Consider the following 22,236-nt stretch of genomic DNA (forward strand, 5'->3'; position numbering starts at 1 on the left):
ATGTTTCAAACCCAGTTCCTGTATAATTTCCTGTAGTTCTTCCTAAGATGTCCAGTGTAATGGAGGGGAGGGAACATCTGTTTTTTTAGGCAGACTATCTTAATGTGAGCATTTATCCAATTAATCAAATTAGCTAAGTGCTGGCCATTCTCATCCATGCCAATGGCATATAATCTTTGTCTTGAGGCATGTTGAGCAAGTGACTGAGGCTATTTTGATTCACAGCTGGCCTGGGTCTTTATTTGAATCAAATGACATGCCTATAAATCATTTTCCTCCTCTATGATAATGTCCATTTTATCAGAGGAGTCATTATCCCAGGGATGACATGCTGAAGGGTACTAATTCTCTTGGGATATAGTAATTCTCCCTTTAGTGCATGGTAGTTTGCACCCATGCATCTTTACCATCATATATAACATACTTTTTTAGATTTATTATTTTTTTAGTAATCTTTACACCCAACATGTGGCTCAAACTCATGACCCCAAGATCAAAAGTCATACACTCTACCAACTGAGCCAGCCAGGTGTCCCACATGCCATACTTTCTAAGCATTCTTCCTGTTGTTGGATTCTTTTGGACATGTCTGCATTAGAGAAACACACAGCTTGCCCATTCTTTTTCAAAGTTAATGCTTCTCTGGTCTGTTACAATTTCTTCCTTACCTATAACTCCATTTCCATGACATCTCTTAATACAAAAATCAATGGCCAAGCTACTGCTGCAATAGCTTATTCACTTTCCCTTCTCCATTTCCTTTTCCCCACCATTTTAGACAAGATATCTAACAATCCCTGGGGCATTTGGGGGGCATCCCTGTACTCATACACTTGTCCCAAATGCTCAAAAAACATGGCCAAATCTCCCCAGTTGGAGGTGGCTGGCCAACCTGGGGTTTCCCTCTCAGACAACAGGTTTTCTCGTGACATGGCCTCATTATCCATGCTTGTTTTGTTTTCAGCTTCCTGGTTAGCTTGCCAATAGTTAGAAGGTGGTGAAGGGGCAGTAAATTATCCTCCAGACAGAAAATGCACTCTTGAGACTGAAAAATGAAGCTGGACACACCATACTGTTTATATAGAATTTTATTCAGGGTAACTTACTGATGTAGGGGATCATAATTCAGGTGCTAGGCAGCTACTTTCTGCTCAGTTCAGACCTTAACCCACAGCTTTTATATATTAAGAGGCATTGCTGTGAATATCTGAAGCTCCTGCCTGAAACATTTTCTTTGCTTCTGTTAAGTGGACAATCATTTCCTTTGGGAAAGCATCTCTCCCACATTATCAGGCCATGTGTCTGAATGGGTTGACTACACTCCAGACCACAGGCCAGCTCAAACTTTCACTGTAACTCCCAAGAGTAGGGGTTGCATATCCTATAGGATTGGATTCAATGCATGTAGCTTCCCCCAAAGTGGCTTATTCACACAGAAATAGACCTGGGTGGCTCAGTTGGTTGAGTGCCTGACTCTTGATCTCAGTTCAGTTTTTGATCTCAGGATTGTGTGTTCATGCGCCATAATGAGACAAAAACAGACAAAGAAAAAATATCCAGTTCTAATGACATCAGTTGAGAACCCGGACCCAGCCATACCTAAAAGCAAGATACCTTTAAACTGTGAGCTAAAAATTTCTCTCTCAATCTCTCACCCAAAATATTTCATCCCCAAATCTCATGTATTTCATGATCCTCTAGGTTCTTTTTTTTTTTTTTGGTAAAGATTTCATTTATTTATTTGACAGACAGAGATCACAAGAAGGCAGAGAGGCAGGCAGAGAGAGAGAGGAAGAGAAGCAGGCTCCCCACTGAGCAGACAGCCCAGATTCGCGGCTCCATCCAAGGACCCTGGGATCATGACCTGAGCCGAAGGCAGAGGCTTTAACCCACTGAGCCACCCAGGCACCCCATCCTCTAGGTTCTTCCAAATGAAATTATATGGTAAGATTTAGACATGAGGGTATATATTAACAGGAATTCAACATTAGAAAGATAATATAGCTTAGTGGTCAAATACCCAAAATCAAATCCTGCCTCTACTACTTACTAGCTTAGTGACTTTAGATGAATTTAAACCCCAGATTTTTCAACTATAAAGCAGAAATGAAAATAGTACCTAGCTGTGAGAAGTAAATGAGATATTGTAGATAGAACAGCTGATGAAACTAAATCCTATAATGAGTAAGATATTCTGAGAAATGCCAAAGTGATTTTATTTAGCAGTGCTTTGTATGACTGAACTAGAGGGAAAGGGCTAGAGAGTGGGGGCAAAGAACAACTTGTCTCTTCTGAGCACTTCTGTGCCCATAGCCACTTGACTGGAAGAAAAAACCTTGACAGAAGTGTGATCCCCACAACAATAGGCCCTTGTTAGTCTGAGCAGGGAGAAGCAGGAATAGAAGTCCAGATTGTGGTCACCTGGTAGCATCTATGTAGAAACAGAAAAGGAGTACACTGCTTAGTTTTAAGGGACTTAGAGGGAAGCACCTGGGAAAATTCTTTGACCTATTTCTTCCCCACATCTTCTACTGCATTATGCTTGTGTTCTTAAGGCCACAGAATCACAAATAAATGCAAAATAGCATCCTTGACATGCCCAGCACAGAGTCCAGCAAATAATCAATATTCAGTAAACATCCTTCAAGTTCTAAGGATGCTTAGACCTACAAACATATATGCTTGGATCCATGTTGAGGATTTGCTTTGCAACCAGAACTATATAACACCCAACTTAGCATCTAATATCCTGTTTCAAAGGAAACTGGAAGAGATTAGGTTGTATTACTTTAAAGAACTGCCCCCCCACCCCTGCCCTTTGGAACATACAGGCTTTATTATTTAGGATTGGGTTAGGTCACAAGTGACAAAAAACCTGAAATAACAGTGGCTTATTTCCTCTCATCTAAATGAGGTCTAGCCATTTGAGAGTCTAGGGTAGGTATGGTGGGAAAACAATCAATTTTCTGTTTTTGCTCTTCCATCCTCAGTATGTGCCTCCCACCTCATGGCCCAAGATAGCTATCAAGGTTCCAGGTATCACATCTGCACTCAATCCAGCAGGAAGGAGGAATGAAAGAAATAGGGAATGCCTCTTCATTTAGGGACATTTCTGGATTGTTCTACACACAACTTTCATTGCATCTTGGTGGCCAAAAATAAGTCATGTGGCCACACTCAGAGGCAAGGGGGAAAGCTAGAAAATGTAAACTGTATTGGGATGGCTATGTGCTCAGGCAAAAATCTGGGTTCCATTATAAATGAAGAGGTAGATAATATATACCAAAATGGACAAGTAATGATCTCTTCCACACAGAAACATTCTGACCCATAAACATGTGTGTCAACAATGCAAAGATGGGAAGAAGTGTGTGAAGAGTATGGGGGGAACATGGGGCATTCAACAGGGAAAGATTCATCAAATGTTCCTTCCCTGAATTGAATGTGCATTTCCTGGAAGACCTCAATTACAGCCAGAAAGTAACATTTATAGAGGGCCTACTATGTGCCCAGTACTTTCATACACATTAATGAATCCCAAAGCAGTAAAACTTGTCCAAGGTCACAAAGATAGGGAAGAAGGGAGGAAGCCAGGATTTAACTTCTAGATCTCAAGTCCTACAATGGCTGCCACATTACTCTTTTTTGAGGGTCAGATACCAGAAGCAAGGAAGATTCTCAGTGAATGCCAGTGTTATAGTATTGGATTTACTGCTATGCTGTCAACCCCATGGGCTTTTTAACCTAAAACAGTGTTAAGTGTTACACAGGCTCTAAATTCCCAGTAAGAGAGCCAAGGAGGCTGGCTCTCAGGTGATACTTTATTTTCTGAAAGAAACAGAATTCTTGAGGGATTCAGATGCAAGTTTAGTTCCTGAATTTTCTTTCCTGGCTAAGGGTTGGGGGCTGAGGGTGAGGGAAGACAGGAAACAAAGGATTACTTGTGGCCCCTGTCCAAAAAAATCCCTTCCCACTACACCAATTAGAGATACATTTGCGTTAACTGGTTTCTCCTTTGAAAGCAATCTGCCATGCCAACCCTCATTAACAACTCAGTGTGAATTCCTTTAAACAGACAATTCACTCAGCTCTTAGCTGAGGTCCTGTAAGTGTCCAGCTAAAGTCCTTGGATTTACCAAAGAAATTTATGAAGTAAATACATGAAGTAAATTTATGAAGTAAATACATGTCTCTATTTATTACAATTAAAGAAGGGAAGCAGATTCAGAAAGATCACTGTAGCAATGGGCGGTACGGAAAATGTACTGGAAGAGGACCAGCCTTTATGTGTCTTTCGTTGACGAGCACAAAACAGTGTGGAAAGAGAAGAAAGCAAAAGGTTGAGGGGCTTATGGGTGGCTCAGTTGGTTAAGAGACTACCTTTGGCTCAGGTCCTGATCCAGACTGAGTTCCGCATTGGGCTCCTTGCTCAGCAGGGAGTCAGTCAGTCTGCTTCTCCCTCTGAGCCTCTCCCCTCTTATGCTCTCTCTCTTACTCTTTCTCAAGTAAATAAAATCTTAAAAAAAAAAAAAAGAAAAGAAAGAAAGCAAAAGGTTGATTCAAAACCCAAAAGACCACTAATTTACTGTTAAGGGCAGGCAATGTGAGGTAGCAGCAGTTGCTTCCAGACCTGGGCTGTTCCTGCATGCATAACAGGATTCCAAAGCAGAATTAGCCACCAGCTCAACACAACTGCTTTAACTCTGACAGCCTTGCTCAAAATGTAAATTTCATTGCATCATTAATAAATACTGCTCTTTCTATAGGTCCAATAGAAATAGACTTTTCTTGTTCTATCTCTTCCTGAAGTTAATCTTTAAAAAACAAAACTTTTTTTTTTTTTTAAATGCAATGTGCTTTGTAAAGGAAAAAATATCACACAGAAAATACTGGTGTTCTAGGTAGGCAAGAGTGCTACCTCAAGCAAATGAGCATTTGCTGTGAGAGAGGGGAACAGAAATTCAGCTCTGTGACTGCAAACCTTGGGCCTGAGTGCCTTGCTACTTACTGGAAGTGTGTTTTAGCAGATCTTAACCTTGCTCTGCCTCTATTTCTCATTAGTAAAATGCAATTATTGTCAGTTATGAATAAATGAAATGTTCCTTTCCCTTCCTTTCCTCTTCTGCCAAAGCATTTATGTTCACAATCCCAAATATTTATAGAGATTGCTATTATTTGTTTACATTACAGTTTCCTAACTTCAGTTAAGTCAACATGATGCAAGAGGATCAAGACCTTTTTGGTCATTTACTGGGCTGAAATCTTGTCAGACATGCCTACAGGATCCAAAATGACAAAAGACTTATCATTCAAAAGACCTGAAAATATAAGTTCAGAGTAATGTCAGGTACAGGATACTAAATGTCAGGAAGACATTGGTAGAATATTTAGCTAGTTTAGTCACCACCCCAACGCCTAATACATATCTTCATTATTAAATACCATGGATGAAGAGCCTCAGACCTAATCTGATGCCAAGTTACTTAAACACTGAACAAGATGTTAAGCTCCCCTGAATTCCTTATCCAAGATCCAGATCAAGGCAGGCTACTCCAGTTATGGCCTGAGCACCAATTCTAGGGGAACAAACCATCAGGAATGGGCCAGCACAAGGGCACCCTTTCACACAGGTTTTCATAAGGAGCCACTTACATGTCTGCTCAAACCCACTGGTTCCACCCCTTTGAGGGAAAATTAAAAGAATAGCAAACATTACCTAAAAGCACCAGTACAACTCTCATGAAATAAATGTTGAAAAAAAATATCAAAAGAAACTACAAATTATTAGCATAAGTGGGGTGCTAGTACATCTCAGGCCAAGCCCTGCCACCTGCCCAAAGTTTGAAATTTTCTAGCAACTGAGAGCCCAGGCTGAGCCTGGAGGTACAGGGTGGCTGATCCCAGCTGTAGGGAGAAGAGGCACAAAAGTTTAAGGCCAGTCAGGACCTTCCTTTTAGCATGGAGAGATATTTTGCAGTCTCTTGATAAAAGGAACATTTATAGAGGGCAGCTGGCGAACAGTTGAGAGTCTTTACAGTGATTCAAGGTGAGGGCTTCAGAGAGTCTTGATGGTGTCATAGCAGTGATTTTTCTGGGTGAATTGCTGAATATTCTTTTCTCAGAATTATACACACCTTTGGGGTGCCTGGATGGCTTAGTCAGTTAAGCGTCTGCCTTCGGCTCAGGTCATGATTCCAGGGTCCTGGGATTGAGCCCCTCGTCAGACTCCCTGCTCTGTGGAGAAAGCCTGCTTCTTCTTCTCCCTCTGCCTGCCACTCTACCTACTTGTGCTCTCTATCTGTCAAATAAATAATCTCAAAAAAAAAAAAAAGAATTACATAAGCCAGAACATTATTTGGGAACTTTATTTTTAATAATAATAATTTTAAAGCTAGAATAAATTATAGGGATAAAAGGTACAGCATAGGGTATATAATCAACGGTATTGTAATAGTGTTTATGGTGATAGATGGTAGCTATACTTGGGGTGAGCACAGAAGAATATATAGAATTGTTGAATCACTATGTTGTACACCTGAAACTTAATGTAACACTGTATGTCAACTGTACATCAATAATTTTTTTAAAAAGCTATATACCAATGAATGTTTGTGTCTCATAACTATTCATATGTATTTTGTCTGCCTTCATAATAATCAAAATATTTTTTATGACATGCTTTTTTCTTTTTTTTTTTAAAGATTTTATTTATTTATTTGACAGAGAGAGATCACAAGTAGGCAGAGAGGCAAGCAGAGAGAGTGAGAGGGAAGCAGGCTTCCCGCCAAGCAGAGAGCCCGATGCAGGACTCGATCCCAGGACCCTGAGATCATGACCTGAGCCGAAGGCAGCGGCTCAACCCACTGAGCCACCCAGGCTCCCCGCTTTTTTCTTAAGTTACTGTAGACTTCTTTCCTTTACTCTAGGGTCTGACGTGAGTCCAATCCAGTTCACAATCAAATTACCCCTAAGAAAAACATGGAAGAGGAGAGGGAAAGAGGATACAGAATTCTTGGTCTTCCTCAGTTTGTGATTCCTGTATATACATGCCCCTGCTACCATACCATTCTCTATCCCTCTTCCTGGGAAGAATAAGTGGGGCAGGATGGTGTTTGTGCTGGTGGGACTTTTTAAAAATTGAGGTGAAGTTCACATAACATAAAATAAACCATTTAAAAGTGAACAATCAGTGGCATTTAGTAAATTCACAATGTGTACAAACCCTATCACCATCCAGTTTCAAAAACCTTTCCTCACTCTAAAAGGAAAATCCATACTCATTAAGCAGTTATTTCCCCTTACTCCTACCTCTGTATCTTAGTAACCCCTAATCTGCTTTCCGTGCTTCTGAGGCCATGCTTGGTCACTTCCTCCCTAGAAATCCATGGAGATGTGTAGGTTGTACTTTGTCTCTCTGACCTGAGAGAAACCAGGAAGCAGATCACTTTGAAAACATGGTTAAACTGTGGACCTCCATGGGGGATATTGTTCCTTTAATAAGAAAATATAGGAATTGGATTAAGAAATCAACTCATTATATATTCAAAGCCTCACCTAATAGATGGATCAGTGCACTACTTCTTATAACTCATTGGTCAGACTAGTCTCACAGCCACGACTGCATGCTGGGAAATAGCCTCTGTATTTGTAGCAAGCCAAGAAAAGAGTTGGACACCTTCATGGCCAAAATAATAGGTATATGGTTATATTTAAATGCTAATAATTCAATCATTTAAAAAGTAGACATTGACCCAGTAATAAATTAAATGTATATAAGTAAGCTTAACATTAGTGAAATGAATGTTTCCCACCTAATATCATGGTGGGGAAATATACTCCTGAAAATATTTTTAAACTTTTTAAAAAACAAAAGTAGTACTTAACATGATAAGATATAATGAACACTCTTACTATAAGTAAAAGACAAGAGAAAAGGAATAATCAAAGGTCACTCTCAAATTCTGAGTCTAGAATTGGCACACATAATGGAAATAGGGCTATCCAGGAGGATTGTGAGTTTAGGGTGTAAGAAGTTGACTTTGCTTCCAAAAATGTGACTTTGAAGTAGGAGGGAAGGGTACTCAAGGGAAGGCACAGAACAGGTCAGTGATAATGTGGGGTTAAGATCAGAGGTCAGTTCTAGGGATCTGGGAGTAAGAGCTATCTACTTCCAGTGCGGATGGTGGGGAGTTAGTATAACGTGTCCAGACAAGGTCTCTGGGAAGGGATGTGACCAAACAGATCAGATCAAACCTTGGGGAACATCCACATTTGAGGAGAGTGAGCAAAGCCCCTGTGGGAAGCAAAGAAAAGTCTTGAGAAATAAAGAGGAGACATAGGATAGCCTAGAGTCCTGGATACCAGAAAGGAGAAAAGTCAGGATTAGGTGGGTAGGGGTGTTGTGTTCATATTCCTCAGAAAGGTCAAGGGAAAGGGAAACAGGAAAAGATTCAAAGAAGTCTACACTGAGGAGAATCCTTTGGCCTTTGATAGAACAACTGCCCAAGGTCTAGAGCCTGTCCCTGCAGGGCTGAATTGAGAGGGATGAGGGAAGGAATGTAGCACATTTCAGTCTTTAGATGTCCCGTGATGAAAGGGAAGAAAATACCATGGTGTTTTAAGGGAACAACAACAGAGAAAATTTTTCAAAGCAGGCAGACCCTGACCCTTGGGGCACTGGCTGACACATTCACATGGGGTTTTCTGGCTGGTGCTGGCCAAGGTGGTGTAATCCAGCACTCTCTGGTCAGAGTTTTACACCAACAGGTATCATAGAGTCAATTCCAAAGTTCACTCAGTGCCCAGGTTGTGAAAAGAGCAAATAAACCATGAGTGGTTTTTTTTTCAAATCCCATTATCTATACAAAAATGACCTCTGGAATAGCAGATAGAATCTCTACCCCTTTGGAAAAGGAAGTGTATCAAACAGAGACACTGCATCAGAAGATGAACAGCTCATCCACATATTTGGAGAAGCTGGAGCCTAGACAAACATAGTTCTCATTAAAAAGTGGAGCCTGGGTGGCTCAGTGGGTTAAGCCTCTGCCTTCGGCTCAGGTCATGATCTCGGGGTCCTGGGATCGAGCCCCGCATCGGGCTCTCTGCTCAGCAGGGAGCCTGCTTCCCCCTCTCTCTCTCTGCCTGCCTCTCTGCCTACTTGTGATCTCTCTCTGTCAAATAAATAAGTAAAATCTTTAAAAAAAAAAAGTGGAGTGGAAGAAAGGCTGAATATAGTGGAGATCGAAACCAACAAGATGAAAACTCCTCACTTTGTCAGGGTGAGACTACCTGGTAGTGGTTGTGGTGCCTCCCCAGCAGGGGCTTGGAGCTGCAAGATGAAAGAAGGGTCATGGGTCTAGTTCATAGTTCAGAGGGTACATAAGAGTGAAAGTAGGGCTATTTCAGGAGGTTGGAATTTGGGGGGTTCAGCTATTAGCAACAGCTACTGCCATGGGGGAATGGGGAGGGAATCTTTAACCACCACAGCCAGAGCTTGGCCTCAGCAAGCAGTACCTCCAAAGCAAAATCCAGCCACTTGAATTGGATGAAATAAATACTCAAGTAATACAGTAAGGAATCCATGAGGCCCTAGAGACGTTGGGATAATGGAAAATCCACCTAGAACTTAAGATAATTTCCGTGGTAGGGTAACTAAATGATACAGAGTGCCCATTACTAAAAATTTAGGCAGAATCCCACTTATTGGAAACAGGGAATAAGATCCAAGTAAATGACCCCCCACTCCCCACCCTAGGCTAAACAGGAAAACTAAGCTCCTAAGTATTTCCCTGTTTAGAGACATGATTAGTGGATTACTCTCAGATTCTGGAGTAGGTGAAGGCCTGCAGCAGGAGATGATGGGGGGAGGGATTTGGGGCTAGAATGGGGTCAGTCATTGCCAAAGCTATCTGTCCAGCTCAGCCTTGGGTATCGACTCCTGTAGTGTTTTCTAACACCACCAAACAATTCCCCATTCTCAGGTGATACCAACTTGGTGTCCTACAAATTTAACTCAATTCTGACATGTCTACCTGGAGACAGCATCAGATACAAGTTAAGGGCTCAGTTCCACAAGACTTCCCCCGGGCATTCAGATGTCAATCACAAGTCCAGATTGTTACCTGTGCTACTGATGGACCACCTATAAATTAGAGGTTCCCACTACCCTCTCCTGGGTTTGATTAATTAGCTAGAGCTGCTCACAGGACTCAAGAACAACATTTTCATACGTTTATCAGCTTACTATAAAGGGTATTATAAAAGATACAGTGAATGGAATTTAAGTAACATAACAAATGAACACGAAAGAAGGGGGGAAAAAGAGGCAAGCAAAACACAAGGACTATAGAGAACAAACTGAGGGTTGATAGAGGGAGGTGGGCAGGGGGATGGGCTAAATGAGTAAAGAGTACACTCGTTCTATTGAACACTGGATGTAAATGATGAATCACTAAATTCTACTCCTGAAACCGTATTACACTATATGTTAACTAACTAGAATTTAAATAAAAACTTGAAGAAAAAAAAAATAAAAGATACAGTGAACACCCATATGAAAAGGTATATAGGAGCTTGTGTCCCTGTGGAATTAAGGTGTGCCAGCGTCCCTGCATTTGGATGTCTTCACCAACCCAGAAGCTCATCCAAACTTGTCAAGAGTTTTCATAGAGCTTAATCTGAAGCACTCCCCCTCCCACTTTCCCTTCCCTGGAGGCCAGTGAATGGGGCTGAAAGTTCCAATCCTCTAATCACTTGGTCTTTCTGGTGACTTGCCCTATCCTGAGGCTATCTAGGGGCCTAAGTACTTCATCAGCATAAACTCAGATCTGTTAAAAAAAGAACTTAATATGAATAACGTGTGTGCATGCGCCCATACGCGCAACAAACCAAGGTTTATTGAGTGATAGTACAAAGCTCCCGAGGAGGAAGGGGACGCAAAGGCATTGATCTTATGAATAACTTTCTTTCTTTTTTCTTTTTTTTTTTTTTAGATTTTACTTATTTATTTACTTGACAGAGAGATAGAAAGCACAACTAGGCAGGGTGGTAGGCAGAGGGCGAGAAAGATGCAGGCTCCCCGCTGAGCAGGTGCCTGATGTGGGACTCAATCCCAGGACCCTGGCATCATGACCTGAGCCAAAGGAGATGCTTAACTGACTGAGCCACCCAGGAGCCCCTATGAATAACTTTCAAAAAAGTTTTAAAAACTACCCTCACTTAGGAAAACAGCAACAACGACAAAAAACCGCCTATTCTCACTTAGGAAGTTCCAAGGGTTTTGGGAGCTTTGTGCCAAGAACCAGGGACAAAGACCAAATATATTTCTTATTAACCACAGTCCCTACATGGAATCAGACCGGCCCATCCACTGTGGCATTCTGGCTCATCAACAGCCAGCTTGGGAATCCTCGGGTCTCCAGCACCTCTGACCATACCCCAAAGCTAGCATTTTCTTCCAGTACTAGGCAGTGGGTCAAAAGGGCAGATGCAGGGTTGAAGGAGAACTGGGCCTGGTCTGGGGTCTCTTCCTCTAGCTCTGAGGAGCAATAAGCAGGTCTAGAAGGAACTCGCTCATGTGGTGTGTGAGAGGCTCAGTTGAAAAAGCATGTGACTCTTAATCTCAGGGTTGTGAGTTCAAACCCCATGCTGGATGTAGAGATTACTTAATTAAATGAATAAATAAACTTAAAAAAAAAAAAAAAAGAGGAACTCACTCATGACCCCAAAGGTGACTCTCCTCCCCCAAGTCTTCTCTCTACAGAAACACCATGAATGTTAGCCTCTGACCTGAGGACAAGGACAACCAGAATCCTGCACACTATAGATCATATCTTCCCTTTTTAATTAAAATTTCCACTTCAGTGCAGCCTGATTTCATTCACTCCCTGTGGGGTCCTGCTCCTCTTAACATTTTCATTGCCAATTACTTTATGACTCCCTTACTTGTGGCATACAGTCTTCCTTTTAACTATCAACTCTCCTCTCTATCTCCTCGAGGTTAATCAACCCACTATGAAAGCAGACTGAGGGTCAGAGAAGCTCAAGGTCAAAGGGGCCAGGCAGCAGCCAAAGGCTGAAGACTTTCCAGACACGGGGCAGAGACCATGTGCTTTCAGGGGCTTCAGCAGCCAATGGCAGTGCTCATATATTTATGGAACTACATACAAAAGCACATAGAGATTGAGAAATCCATCAGCACAGAGTTGCTGTCAACTTGAGCACTAGCTTCTTTAGAATATGGGCTTTACTGCTGGGATTTTCGCTTTTCTCTTACCCCACATTTCATCAAGTGTGGGTCTGACTCTAAAATCTGTGCTTTAAGCACTCTGCATGTGCAAGAAAATATAAAAGGACCAGCCCACATGTCCCCTACTATCCTCTAGTAATGGCCAATTTAACAGGGATTTGGAGGGAAAGATCAAGGCAGGACCCAATATAACTGGCATATACACATTCACTTTACAGCCCAGTGCTGTAAAGTGGGATTACAGTCAAAAACTGTGTGTTTAAGGGAAAAAGTCAACTGATCATATGTGGGAGATCAGAACTTGATGTCCTTCACCTATCTGAGTTCTGTGGATAAGATCAGAATGTGGAAGGCAGCCAGGAAAACAAACAGGGACTAAACTATAGGGCAGTATTGGGTCAAGATGAAGACCCGTCCTCAGTGATCTGCTTCACTGGTATCTTCTATCTCTGAGTAGATTTTTAAACTCTCTTTTTTTTCCACTTTAAAAAGGATACTTCTTATACACATTCCTATCAGACTATACACATTCCTCTGGTCTGTGTCTTTGTCCATGTTGTGCCTAGGCCACTCTTCCACTTCCATCTGTCCTATCAAAACTCTACCATTCTCTAATGCACATCTATCACTTTATATCCTAAAAATATATCTGTATTCTCTTTTCAAGTTGCAACAAAGAGCAGTAATTGTTACTCATACGATGCCTTATTCTACCCCTCCCTGTCTGTGTATCTGTAAGGCAGGTAACTTACTCTTCTTCTTCTTCTTTTTTTTTTTTTTTTAGGTAACTTACTCTTCTTAAGACTCAATTTCCTCACCTGAAAATGGGAATATTAACAACCAAATGAATGAAAATAAATTTTTGAAAATGAAAATACATGAAATGGTGTATACAAAGTACCTATTAGGGTGCTGGTATATAGTACTTTCAATACATGGTAATTCCCTTTATTGTTCTGCTTACTCCATTATGAGATAATCCATACCTCCTTTACCATTCAATAAAACTTCTTTTGTGACAAAAAAATGCACACATTGCACACTTCACCTTGTCCTATTATTAACTTACATGTCCTCTTCTTCAGTTTACAGAGAGTTAGAGGCTTAACCTTATATGAATTATTTTACCTTCTTACCCATGTATCCAAAGTGGGTCCTAAAGACACATTTAGTATCTCAAACACAGTACATGCTTTAAAAATACTTGTTTTGTTGAAAGCATGAATAATAAAGTAAGGTAAAGAAGGAAAAAATTGAAAAAAAAATCTATGACAAAAAATGAAATAACTTTGTCATTTTAAAAAATTTATTATGATTTTTTCTTCATTTTAAAAAGATTTTCTTTCTTTATTCAGAGAGAGAGAGAGCAAGTGCACAAGCAGGGGGACCAGCAAGCAGAGGGAGAAGCAGATTCCCTGCTGAGCAAAGAAGTTGATGTGGGACTCCATCCCAGGACCCTGAGATCAGGACCTGAGCCAAAGGTAGACACTTAACTGACTGAGCCCCCCAGCCACCCCTATTACGAATTTTTTTTTCAAAGTACACTCTACCCCCAATGTGGGGCCCAAACTCAAACTCCAGTAGCATGTGGAGTTACATGCTCCACTGACTGAGCCAGCCAGGCATCCCTATTTTTTCTAAGAAATTTAATTTCTGGGGTGCCTGGGTGGCTCAGTTGGTTAAGCTCCTGCCTTCAGCGGGGTCATGGCTTCAGGGTCTTGGGATTGAACCCTGCATGGGGCTCCCTGCTCAGCGGGGAGCCTGCTTCTCCCTCTCCCTGGCCCTGCTACTGTGCCTACTTGTACACTCTCTCTCTGCCAAATAATAATAATAAAAAAAAAAACTTTAAAAAAAAAAGAAAAAGAAAGAAATTTAATTTCTAAGAAATTTCTAAGTTTAGGGTGCCTAGTCATGGTGGTCATGACTCCAGGGTCCTGGGATTAAGCCCTGAGTCAGGCTCCCTGCTCAGTGGGGAGTCTGCTTCTCCCTCCACCCTTCCCTCTGCTCATGATCTCTCTCTTACTCTCTCTCAAATAAATAAATAAATAATCTTTAAAGATTATTTATTTATTTATTTGAGAGAGAGAGAGAGAGAGAGAGATCACAAGTAGGCAGACAGGCAGGCAGAAAAAGAGGGGGAAGCAGGCTCCCCCCGCTGAGCAGAGAGCCGATGTGGGGCTCAATCCCAGGACCCTGAGATCATGACCTGAGCTGAAGGCAGAGGCTCAACACACTGAGCCACCTAGGCACCCCACAAATAAATAAAATCTTTAAAAAAAATTCCATGTTTATTTACTCTATGGTTCACCATATATAAAAGTGACCAGAATAGTGCCTGGCACAAGTAAATACTATATAAGCTTTTATTATTATTCCCATCTCCTCCCAAGTGTACTTCTTTGTTCAGTCCCTGGGAAATACTGTCAAATACTGTCCCCCATTTACTGTTCAAACCGAGATAAGCAGGAAGATCGCTGGGCTTTTGTTTTGTTGGGGGTAAGAGTACTGGGGAGAAGCCCATTGGATCTGATATAGAAAATCCTGCCTGTATGCTGCCATCTAGTGTTCACTTCAAAAAGCTAGCAATAACCCAACAGACTACTTACTACTCTCCTTCCTTCCTCTAAGTAAGGACCTTAATACTGTTTTGTTATTGGATTCCAGATTTGGGGAAATTTTGATTACCTAAAGTACAACTTTTGATAGTAATGAGGTGGTAACTGAGAAACTGGAAATTTCCCTAGAATTCTAACAGAAATGACCTCATAGTGAACTGATACAGTTGCAACCAAAGTCAAAGAAATGAAATTTGGATTATCCTCTGAATCCTTCCTACAGGTACATGTAGCTTCTGTTGGGCAGGGGAATGAGAACCCAAGTGTTTGAGCACCTTTCATGTAACAGTCTCTTTACACAGACCTTCTCTAATTCAGGTTATCCTCAGGCCCCTCTGAGTTAATATTACCCTCCCTATTTTATTTTATTTTATTTTATTTTTTTTAAAGATTTTATTTATTTATTTGACAGAGAGAGATCACAAGTAGACAGAGAGGCAGGCAGAGAGAGGGAGGGAAGCAGGCTCCCTGCCCAGCAGAGAGCCCGATGCGGGACTCGATCCCAGGACCCCGAGATCATGACCTGAGCCGAAGGCAGTGGCTTAACCCACTGAGCCACCCAGGCGCCCATTACCCTCCCTATTTTAAAAATAAGAAAATAGAAGCCAAGGCAGTTTAACTTGCCTGCTTTTTTGAATCTAGTTGAGAAAAGGATTAGGATTTGGACCCATGTCTATTAGTGTCAAGCTCTATGCTTTTTCATTTATATTCCAATGCTTGTTTAAATGTCTGAAAATCCCAGAAATAGCTCACAAACTGTGGTTAATATCCTTATAGGCTTCTACTAGTGGCGATCTTGTTTAACAACAACTAGAGAAACACAAAACCCTTGGGACTATTAATGTCCTTAAAATAAACTGGGCTGGGACTCCTGGGTGGCTCAGTCAGTTAAGTGTCTGCCTTTGGCTCCGGTCATATCTCAGGGTCCTGGGATCAAGTCCCACATCAGCCTCCTTGCTCAGCAGGGAGCCTGCTTTTCTCCCTCTGCCTGCCGCTCTCTCTGCTTGTGTGTTCTCTCTGACAAATAAATAAAATCTTTTTAAAATATAAATTGTATCATTAAGACCTGAACCCAGACTTTCAAATACATAAGTCAGAAACAACAGATGCTAAGCACAAATTGACTAAATTCAACTCTGTAAGAATTGAACTAGATGATAGTAATTTAAAGGGAAATGACCAATAAATAATAAAATACTAACCTTACCAAAAGCATCCTACATTCTTGTCGGGTTTTGTTTGTTTGTTTGTTTTTAATTTTAAAGTAATCTCAATACCCAACATGGGCCTCACACTTGGGACCCTGAGATCAAGAGTCAGATGCTCTGTCTGAGCCAGCCAGGTGCCCCTCTATATTCTTATTTCAAACCAATCATAGGTTTCACAGTTGGAGAAATCATGAAGATGTTATTTTTAATTACTTCTAATTAAAAAAACAAGCTTGTGCTCAATGCTGAAAAGTTTTTTAAAAGAAGAGGAAACAAAATTAGAAAGCAACACCAATCTCTGTAATTCTCTTAATATTTGTTTTAAAAAAAGATTTTATTTATTTATTTGACAGACAGATCACAAGCAGGCAGAGAGACAGGCAGAGAGAGACGAGGAAGCAGGCTCCTCACTGAGCAGAAAGCCCTGGGCTTGATCCCAGGACCCTGGGACTATGACCTGAGCCGAAGGCAAAGGCCCAATCTACCAAGCCACCCAGACGCCCCTATAATTCTCTTAATATTCTGATGTATATATAAAGTTTTAAATCTATATTTGCAAATGTGTGCATATATATATTTCTATAATTTTTAAAGATTTTTATTTTTTATTTTTAAAGTAATCTCCACCCAGTTTGGTGGCCTTAAAAAAAAAAAAGTTTATTTATTTATTTATTTTTAGTAAACTCCACACCCAGTGTGGGGCTCGAACTCATGACCCCATGACCAAAAGGCACATGCTCTTCTGGCTGAGCCAGCCAGGTGCCCTGGTTGCCTTTAAAAACCAAAAACCAAAAATCAAAAAACAATAACTTGAGATAGATTGGTAACAATTTTCCATGACAGAATTATTATTTTATAATTTTTTAATGCCCACATTGTGCTCCATTTTATGGGTAATCATATTTTATTTAACTAGACTCAATAGTTTCAGATTTTTACTATTATAAGATAATGTAGGGGTAAACAACTGTACACCTAAACCTAACATGTATCTCTGTATTAACATTTAGAGAGAAATAAGCAGTAAAAATGGAAAGTAGCTTTAATCAACAGTCTTGAAGAAAACACAGGGTACAAATAGTTAATAGGAAAATAAATGATCAATCAGACTAAGCACAAAAGTTACCTGAGAACTAACTATTTTGTCTTCAATGCTCCAAATGAAGTTAATAGAAATTGCTTTCTCGGAGGCAGGGCTGTGGCCGTTCTGTGTGCTATTATGACATTAGAAGGAATCAGGATGTAGTCTCTAGTTAAAAAGGAAAAACTAAATGCTTATACAAAGAAATCTGTTAGAAAATCAAGTAATATTTCTAGATGGGTTCGCAAACACAGGCAGAGGTAAGAATCAAGGAAAGATTAACCAGAGACAGCATTCTGTGAAGTCAGGGCTCTGGAATGGGGTGGATCAGTGTTGGAAACTCAAATCTGCTAAGTACTATAATTGTGATCTTGGGCTATGTGTTTAACGTCCTTGACCCTGTTTCCACATTTTCCTCATCTTGAAGATGGAGAAAGTGATAATGCTTCTCTCTCAAAGTTGTTAAGATTATGTGAAATGTAGCTTCCACGCAGAGTAAAGTGGATGGCATGGAGTAAATGCTCAAGAACTTGTAGTTATTAACCAGGAAACAGTCGTATACAATCAGGGTAGTAAAGGTATGGCACTTTAGCCTCAGAGGATGGACCTAGTAGAGCTCAATCCAAAGGGAGGAGAATGTCTAGGTCACAGAAGGGATGCTGGTGAAAAGTGGTGAGGGCCAGATCATGGGAGGACAGATCTCAGAAACTAGGATGACACCTGGGATCCATGAAAGGCAAGGGAAGGCATGTGAAAGCACAACTAGGTGCTGAGTCCAAGGAAGTATGTCCTCATTTGGAACTCTTCTAACTCTTCTGATATCCCTAGGAGCCCCAAAAGCTGTATAGCTTTTACACAGCTCCTTTTACAGGGATTTCCCTCCTTCCCCGTTTGCTTCTGTTAAGTTTCATATTGATCAAACTTTCAATGTTTACCATTTCCTAAAAAGTACAGCCTTATTCCAGAAGGACAATATAGAGCTTTTTTTTTCTTGGTGAGGTGAGAGAAATCTCAGAATTCTTCAAAAAGGCATGGCAACTCTCTCAATCGCCTCATCACATCTTACTATCCCTTTACCCCAGGAATCCTACTCTCTGAATGTTTTATGAATATATACACTTCTCTAAATCTTTACTATCACCACTGTAGTTCAAAATGACTTCATGTTTTGTTAGACACCTAAAATTATCTCCAAAGTGAAGTCTTCATTTCTACTTGTGCCCATGTGATCCTCAATTTGCAGCTAAAATGATACTGTATTATAAAAACAAAAATATGATCAAATCTCTAACTTAAAAACTTCTAATTAAGAAAAGTTCTAATAATGTTCCCTACTATCAGGATGAAGTTTAATGTTGCCCATGAAGCCTGTGTAACCCTGGGCTTTGTCTCTCCGGATTCATCTGGACAACCCTCCCCTTTGTTCATAATGCTGCAGAAGCACTGATGTTTTTTGCTCCTAGAAGTCATTGAGCTTTGTTCAGCCTCAGGACCTTTGCACATCATGTTCCCTCTGCCCACAAGGGTCACTCCACAACTTTCCAACTGACCGATTGCTCCTTATACTTCAGGTCTCTAATTTGTGACTTATTCACTGACACCTACCCAAATCTTACAAACTAGGTTAGGTATTTCTGTTCTATACTTTCATAACACCCTGTACTTTGTCATGGCTGCACTTATCACAACCTTAATTAAATAACAGTTCTTTGGTTATTGAATATCTAGCTCTTTGGGTTGACTGTGAGGTCAATGAGATCAAGGACTTATATCTTATTACATTCAAAGCTATATATCAAGCATATACTATAGTTAAGAGCACATAGTAGGTGCTCAATAAATAGTAAATGTCCACAATTACCCATATTGGCATCTTTGGTCATGTAGCTGTGCATATGACTGCTAAATATATAAAACTAACACAAAAGAAATGTAGCTGATTCGCTGAATTCTCTTTGGTGATGGTTCTTTGCTGCTTAATCTCTGAGGGAGACTCACTATAGTAAAATTTCTTCAAGCTTGACCTGGAAAAGGTGGTTTATTCATACAAAAAGAGCATGTCAACTATAAAAGATAGGGGAAATCAGGCTGTTAGCAACCTGTATCAAAATTTAATGCTAAAGGAAAGTGGAGCAATGGCCTATGAAGCACTCAGGTAAGGAAAAAAGCGTGGTGCAAGACTAACATTCTGCAAAGTGTTTGAGATGTAAAAACTAAGAGAATGAAGAAAAGAATTAAATCTCAAATTGCTATTTTCAGTTATGAGCTAGGTTATAAAATAAATATATCCATAGATAATGACTAAAGATGCTAATGAACTATAAACATACATAAAAAATTCCTCAAAAGCACAAAATTGCTGACAAGATATTAAAGAACTATTATGCCAAAAGCTAAGAGAAGGTGGAAGCCCAGAAAAGCAAATGAGGTACAGAAGGACAAAAGCTACTCTTACCTTGACATTTTCTAGACAGGGAACATCTAGTATTTTTATAGTAGCTTCACTGAACATGGGCAGAGCAGCCAAGGTGCAGGGCTACCCAAGGTGAAGATGCTATTAGGTGACTCTGCTTAAATTAAATTGGGATTCCATACATTATGTCCAAGGGTAGGGGTGAACCAGTACCCAAGAACTTTAAGAATGATTGTTTTTTACATTGACTATAAAAGGAGAAAAAAAGCAGCCCTCTCTATCCCATCTTTGCGTGTGGCCACTGCACAGCTCTTGCTTAGATCTGTAGCCTGATTTTGCAATGACTCAGGGAAACTCAACCCAAGAAAACAGTCTAATTGAGAAGGCTTCAAGGCACCTAGCAGGAGCAAAAAAAAGTCTTTTTAGCAGGGACGCCTGGCGGGCTCAGTCAGTAAGCACCCGCCTTTGGCTCGGGTCATGATCCCAGTATCCTGAGGTCTAGCCCCACATCCCACTCCCTGGTAGGTGGAGAGCCTGTATCTACCTCTCCCTCTGCCTGCTGCTCCCCTACTTGTGCTCTATCTCTCTGTCAAATAAGTAAATAAAATCTTAAAAACAAAACAAAACTGGGGCGCCTGGGTGGCTCAGTGGGTGAAAGCCTCTGCCTTCAGCTCAGGTCTTGATCCCAGGGTCCTGGGGTCCAGCCCCACATGGGACTCTCTGCTCAGCGGGGAGCCTGCTTCCCCCCCATCCCCCAGCCTGTCACTCTGCCTACTTGTGATCTCTGTCTGTCAAATAAATAAATAAAATCTAAAAGGAAAAAAAAACAACCTTTTTTGCAAAAAGCCACAAATACTTTTTCTCACAGTTTTTCAAAGGTAAGAAGCACACATACAAGGAAACTAGACACAATGGACAACATAGAGCAGAAATATTAGGCAGCAGAAAGGAACCAGAAAAAGACTGAGACTTTAGAATCATGATACAGGTGAGCCTGGGTGGCTCAGTGGGTTAAGCTTCTGCTTTCCACTCAGGTCATGATCTCAGGGTCCTGGGATAGAGTCCTGCATCAGGTTCTCTGCTCAGTGGGGAGCCTGCTTCCCCCCCCCCCCGCCTGCTTGTGATCTGTCACATAAATTAATAAAATCTTAAAAAAAATTACGGTGCAGATTACAAAACAATGATTACTATGTTTAAAGAAATAAAATAACTCCAATTAGGAAGAAACAGGACAGAGGAACATGTTGACATGCTCCATATATATGCAATTATGTATATGCAAAATCCAGACTTGAGTAAATGCTGTAGTATCAAAGGACCCAGGTCAGTCAACAAAAAAAATTGTAAAGAAAAGAAAGCTTTCAATTTTGCGGATATTTTTTATCAGATTAATTTCCCCTCTATTCCTGGCTTTCTATGAGCATTCATCATGAAAAAAGTATTTAATGGTTTCCTCTACATTTTTCGAGAGGATATTTTCTCCATTAACTCATGACCATCTTGAATTCTCATGTTGAAACAATCTAATTTGCGTATAATGTATTGTTCTTTCTATAATGTAATTTAGCTAATATTTTGCTAAGGGGTTTTTACATCTACGTTCATCAGCAAAACTGGCACATAATCCTCCATTAATCTGCTGTCTTTGTGAGGTTTTCCCATCAGGGTTATGCTAAGTCTCACGAACCGTTTAAGTGTTCCCTGTGTCTGTCTCCCTTTCTCCATTTTAGAAGTCTCCGATTATGTCAGAAAAGTTACCTGGTAAAATGCTTGGCTTAACTTTCCAAGGAATCCAGGGTAGCCTGGAGTCTTCTTCAAGGGAAGACTTTGTACTAGTCTTTCAATTTGTTATTAAACAATTTCATTCCTATTTCCCTGCACACGGGCAAACAAGTACCTGACCAGGACTTCTTTTTTTTTTTTTAAGATTTTATTTATATATCAGACAGACAGGGATCACAGGCAGGCAGAGAGGCAGGCAGAGAGAGAGAGGGAGAAGCAGGCTCCCTGCTGAGCAGAGAGCCCGATGTGGGGCTCGATTCCAGGACCCTGAGATCATGACCTGAGCCGAAGGCAGAGGCTTAACCCGCTGAGCCACCCAGGTGCCCCATGACCAGGACTTTTTTAAACCGGCAACCCAACCGCAGAAACCTCGCGCCACAGAACTGAGGAAAAGGCGCACAAAATATGTCACTTCCGGCTAGGAAGAAGCTGCGTAAAGACGAAGGGCGCAGTCCGGCCTTCAAAGCCCCTTCCTGCGGAAGCCGCGTTGTGACGTCGCCACGCGGCTGCGTACCCATAGGGAACGCAGCAAAGCCTAGTGCATCGTGAGACACGCGTGGATACCCTGTGGGCTTAGTACGTCAGAGCGGGCTTCTACAGAGTGCCCGATGCGTCTGTTCCTCTTCCCTGCGCAAACATCTCTGCCTTCTATTTAAGAGGGGGGGGCATTCCCATCTTTAGGGTGCAAGAAGATGCTAGAGGATGGCGCCAGTTTAGGTCCCAATAAAGGTAACATAATCTAACCGGGGGCCTGAAACCAGAGGCTCGGGTGACTCGCTAATTGCCACTGGTATCTCCCTGTGGTCCCTTCCACCGAGGGCGAGGGTCACGTGACAGACGTCTGGCTCAGCTGTCACGTGATTGCCGCGTGGAGTGCGACTTTGGAGATT

General features: G+C 41.1%; 1 long non-coding RNA gene across 1 annotated transcript in view; it reads right to left on the reverse strand.

Moving 5' to 3' along the window:
• The window catches only part of LOC125083886 (uncharacterized), a 37,650-nt gene extending 16,178 nt beyond the window's left edge, over positions 1 to 21,472 (reverse strand). The window contains exon 1 of the long non-coding RNA XR_007122400.1: positions 21,323 to 21,472. This is a non-coding gene — a long non-coding RNA (uncharacterized LOC125083886). The remainder of the gene's footprint in view (positions 1 to 21,322) is intronic.
• Between the last annotated feature and the right edge of the window lie 764 nt (positions 21,473 to 22,236).

The sequence above is a fragment of the Lutra lutra genome, chromosome 13 (genome assembly GCF_902655055.1).
Source record: "Lutra lutra chromosome 13, mLutLut1.2, whole genome shotgun sequence".
In the NCBI taxonomy this organism is placed as follows: domain Eukaryota; kingdom Metazoa; phylum Chordata; class Mammalia; order Carnivora; family Mustelidae; genus Lutra; species Lutra lutra.